Source organism: Peromyscus eremicus, chromosome 7 (assembly GCF_949786415.1).
Source record: "Peromyscus eremicus chromosome 7, PerEre_H2_v1, whole genome shotgun sequence".
Lineage (NCBI taxonomy): Eukaryota > Metazoa > Chordata > Mammalia > Rodentia > Cricetidae > Peromyscus > Peromyscus eremicus.
The window spans coordinates 34,044,815-34,050,034 of NC_081422.1; positions in this window are offsets into that span (position 1 = coordinate 34,044,815).

Genomic DNA, 5,220 nt, shown 5'->3' on the forward strand with positions numbered 1-5,220 from the left:
GTGCTGGTCAAAAAACAATTTGTGGGTGTCACCTCTCTCTCTATTGTGTCTAGGGATTGAATTCAGGTGATCAGGAAGGTGCCTTTACTGGCTGAACCATCTCCCCAGTCCTCATTTTTAATTTTAAAATTAGATTTTTAACTGAAATTTTGTTTTATTTTAGAAATCACACAACATATATTTTCTTCCTCTCACACATTCTGTATTGATATCAGCTCCAACACAGGAACTTTTGATCTATATAGTTATATTCCTCATAAAGATTCCAGATAGGCTGAGACCAGAGCTGCTAAAAACAACATCTCTAAAGATAGGGGCCAGTTTAACATGGGTCAACACATTCCACTAAGGAAAATTTTTAAAGTAAGGAGAGACACAGTAACATTCTGAGGAGAGGGCAGAGGGCACTTACTTTTATAAGTGGTCTGAACAGCTCCAATTCCAGTGAGCCCTCCATGTCCTCCCATGGCTAAGCAAAGACCTTCAAAGGTTCTGGCCTTTGTTTATGCTCAGATACCATGATGTTCTGTGATTCCATAGGCTCACTGGATTTTCCTATTGATTTCAGGAAAATGCATTCCTGAAGGGTCAGGAAGTCCTGTGTGTTGTCTGTCAGGAGCAACGGCTGATAGTGAGACCCTGATGAAAATTCAAATAGTTCTGGAGACCTGGAAACATGACCCCAGTTTTCCAAAGTACAATAACTAGAACTTGCATATCCTTTTATGACCAGAACAGTGTGCTCCCACCAAGGAACTTCTGTGCCCACTTACGGGATCATGTCTCATGAGGCTTGTGCAATCAAGGCTAGAACACTCTCTTGCTAGAGAGTTTTGAAGAACCTCTTAGGCCCTGTTTGGAGTTCAGGGACAGCTCTGAGGGAGCAATTAGTTTGTCGACTCTATTCGCCATCTAAACATGAGATTATGATGATAATTTCATTGTAAACGGATGTTCCAAAATGAGAAACATGGTCTTCCAATATTATTCGCACAGTAGAAAGCACTTCAATTCTTATGTTATCAGTTCATCTGCAATACTGTTCCTTCATTTGGCTGCCTTTTGTATTGTTAAGACTCAGCTACATCATTTGTCTCATCATTTTAAAAATCATCTATACACATCAAAAATTAAAGAGTAAAGGAAATGATTTTAGATTTTAGAAAGGATTTTACATTGAGATTTTCTTGTATGGCAAAAGTTTCTTCCAAAATGGAAATGGAGATTAGGACATAACAAGAAAGTTAAGGTATGTCACAAAAAATGTTTGTGGAAGTTAATACTTTAAAATAGTATGTTTATAAAAAATCTGCTTAAAGAACAAAGATTTTTCTGTTTTTTCAAAATAATTGGTTATAGTCTCCATTGAGTTTCTAGTTAAGAAACTTAGTCTTGACAGAGACAAGGATCATCTAACAACTTGTCTTTGCTGAGTTTCAGCTAAGTATTACATAACAGCTAATTTTTTAAGACTTATTTATTTATTATGTATACAGTGTTCTGTCTGCATGTATGCCTACCCACCAGAAGAGGGCATCAGATCTCATTATGGATAGCTGTGAATCGAACTCAGGACCTCTGGAAGAGCAGCCAGTAGCCAGCAGCTAGTGCTCTTAACCTCTGAGCCATCTTTCCAGCCCCACATCAGCTAAATTTTAAACCACACTTCGTTATTCAATTCTGGTGTATCTGACTTTCTGGGTATTCAGCAATCACATATGATAGCCAAAACCAATTCGATTCCACTGTCACAGCCAATGTTTTGGAAATTGCTCCTGCACCAACTAGATTCCAGGGAAAGATGCAACATCTTCAAAAGTAGCCTTAAACTTTGAGAAGTCACCAGTCCTCTTGATCAGAGAGACCATATTGACCCCAGAAACTGGACTTTACTCAGGCTAAATTCCTAAGAGTGGTAGGGGGTGAATATAAAGGGAAATATCTTCAGGGCTTCCAAGGGAAGTAACATTGTTCACTAGACACTGACCCATCCCAGTTGATGGCCTAGCTTGTAGAAGTAGAGTGAGAAACACTAGGCAGGCACAATTGCCCTTAAGAGTAAAGGGGATGTAGTTCAGTTATGGGCATCAGCCTGGCCTCAAGCACAAGCAGGAAAGCAGAGCAAAACACCACAATGACTTGCAGTAATACTGATCAATAACAACCTCAACAACCAAAAACTAGGCTAGAGAAAGGGAGGAAAAAAGACACCATGACTCGGAGCTTACAGACAATCCTACAAAACTCTTAGTGCAGGCTACTAACAAGCACACAAGACAATCACAGTCAAGCCAACTGTAACACAAAGATAAATTCCATTATTTAAGATGTTAGAAGTTATAAATTTAGTTTATATTTTGTGCTCTTTGTTTCTTTCGGGGGGACACTCTTGCTACTTAATGCTTACAACCTCATATTATCTCCCTTTTAATCTATTTCAACATGGAATTTCACCTAAGAATCATTCACTTGAATATTACTATAGTCTTTGTTATTCAATGACAGTTTAATACAACTCGTAATAGGTTTAGTCATTCTCACTTCCTCCCTTGCTTACTCCTTTCTCTCTTGCTGAAACTCTTCTTCCCAGCAGTCTCCTTCTTCCTACCTTTATGTCACTTTTTGTGTGATCCACTGAGTTTAATTAGGGCTGTTTGCATCAGCATATGTGGAGGGTTATGCTTTGCACTCAAGCTACATAACATGGGATTTCCTGGGACAAACATGACATTAGTTTACTGGTTCTCACCATTTTGTTGTCAAGGAGTCATTAATTGGTTTAACCGTGTTTCTTTGGTTTAGATTTCATATCTTTAATCTGTTAATCTTTGTCTTATAAGTCACCTGGCAGTTTCAAATTAAGCTCTTTGTGATACAAAGATCTTAGGCAAATCCTCTTCTCTCCACAAAATGAACTAGAGAGAGAGTTTTGTGGCAGGGGAAGCACCCTGCATCAATACATAAGTAACAGGAGACTGATCATCACCCTTAAACTTTCCAAAGATTTCTTGGACCACAGCTCTCAGTGGAAAGTTGAGGCAGGAGAGTAGAGTTGGGAAGAGTGGCAGAAACAGTCACCTATTAAAGACACCACTTAGCAGAAAGACTGGAAATCATTTCCTACCAAGGCTGTATACAAGGGATACAACATGCATAGGAAATTGCTTGTGCCATGTAAACATTTTATACAGACTCAGAACTAACCTGTGTCTTAGAGCTACTGAGCAGCTGACTTTTTTTCAGCTTAGTAGCCTACTTCTACCCCTGGAGTACCCCTTGTCTTTATTTATTAATTTATTCAAACAAACTGCCTTTATTTCTATCACAATTCATCTATCCCTGATCCAATCTGACCCAATTTATTCCCTAGCAGAAGAACCTAGAAATCCCAGCTGGTACCCAATATTCTGATTTATGCCTCTAGCAGCCTAAAACCTATCAATCAACTCACTCAAATCAATCTTTCCTTTTTCTTTGTGTGTACACACAGATATGTGGGGGGGGTGCATGTTTACAAGTCAAGAGTGGACATTGGATATTACAGTATAAATTATATTGGTAAATTGTCATGTGCTGTTTGTGCTTGCTGAGAGCAGACTCTAAGGACAAGATGGGTTGCCCTTGTCTCAGAGTTGACACTATTTATCTCCAGTTCTCCAAGACTCCTTGTCCAAGAGCAGTCTAGTTCCCTGGGGCTGAGACAAAGGAAGAAGAATCACTTCAAACAGCTAAAGGTACAAAAACAATGGACATCTGAGAACAGCTACAAAAAAACCCTGTTGTCTACCAGGGTTACCATTCCTTATTCCATGATACAAAAAGCCAGCAGTGGAGACACTGGAAGCTCTTTCACCTAGATTGTCTCCAGGGGACATCTGGATCAGGAACTCCAGCATGGCTTTCAGCAAGGCCTCTCCGGTCATTTCTTCTCTAGTCAGATGTTGTAGAAACCCAAGTTGATACAGTTTTCCTGTCTGTCAGATACTTTGAATTTGGTCTTTTACTTAGCAGCTTCACCCAAGGACAGGCTGTGTTCTGCCGAGGACTCTAGCTCAGGAACTCCAGTTGGCTGACTTGACTAGGCTTGCCTAGTCATTTCTGAAGGATAAGTTCCAGATTTGATGACACTTCGCTCTCTACCTGCTGTCTGCTAATTGTTCCTTTACTTTCACCTCTTGCAGACTTACTAAACTCTCTCATTTAGAATCTACAGTACAAATATCATAAATAACTGCTCAGGAAAGAATGGGGATCTCTGACTATTACTGTCTTCTTACTTGGGAGACAGTTTCTCACTGAGCTTGGAGATCGTCCATTGTCCAGATGGACTGGCCAGTGAGCTCCTTGGATCTTCTCTCTGTGTCTGCAAATACTGGGATTAGAGGCAGCTCCCACATCCATCTTATCATACAGACTCTGAGGATCCGAACTGGGGTCCTCAGGCTTGTACATATGCAGTATACCCACTGGGTCATCCCCATCCAAACTCTTTTTTGCCCCTTGAGTTAATTTTCTCAAGCATTTTGCTATAGTGACAGAAAAGAAAAAAGAAATAACACTGATTGACATGATTATTTTCAATCCTAACTGTTCTTCATTTTTAATTCTAGCTGTTCTTTAACACTTGTGTTAGCCTGGCTAGGAACCTCATAGCACAGGCTAGATCCGAGGACTTGCAACCATCTCCCAAGGTGTTTAGAGATGAAGCAGAAACACTAATCTCCTAGTATTAGTTAAACCAAGGTACTTAGGAAATGGAAATAAAGACATGTAATAGAGTCAAATATATAAACAGAATCAATTCAAGATCTCCATAGCAGTTCTGAAATGGGCAATGTATGGCTTTTGTCTCTCTCTCTCTTTGTTATATTGATGTTGATTTTCAAATTTCATCCAATTCCTGCTCTTATGAACATAAATGTCACTACTGTGACTGTGAAAATCATGTAGGAACAGAACTGAGCAGATAACGATAATGCAGATTATTAATTTAGGCCTAGGATTAATGCTACAATGCTGACTCGAGATTCCATGTCACCCTCTTTACTGTAATTTCTCTAGAAAACTTTAAGTGTCATTCTGCATATGAATAAAATAAAAGTCGCAATGCAGAAACCATGTTAGGGGACCATGACAGCTTCTCACAGAGGAAATGATAGGGGCAGAAGATTAGATCCAAAGGGACCTAGACAAGATAAGCAAGGTTGTGGAGATGTCCTT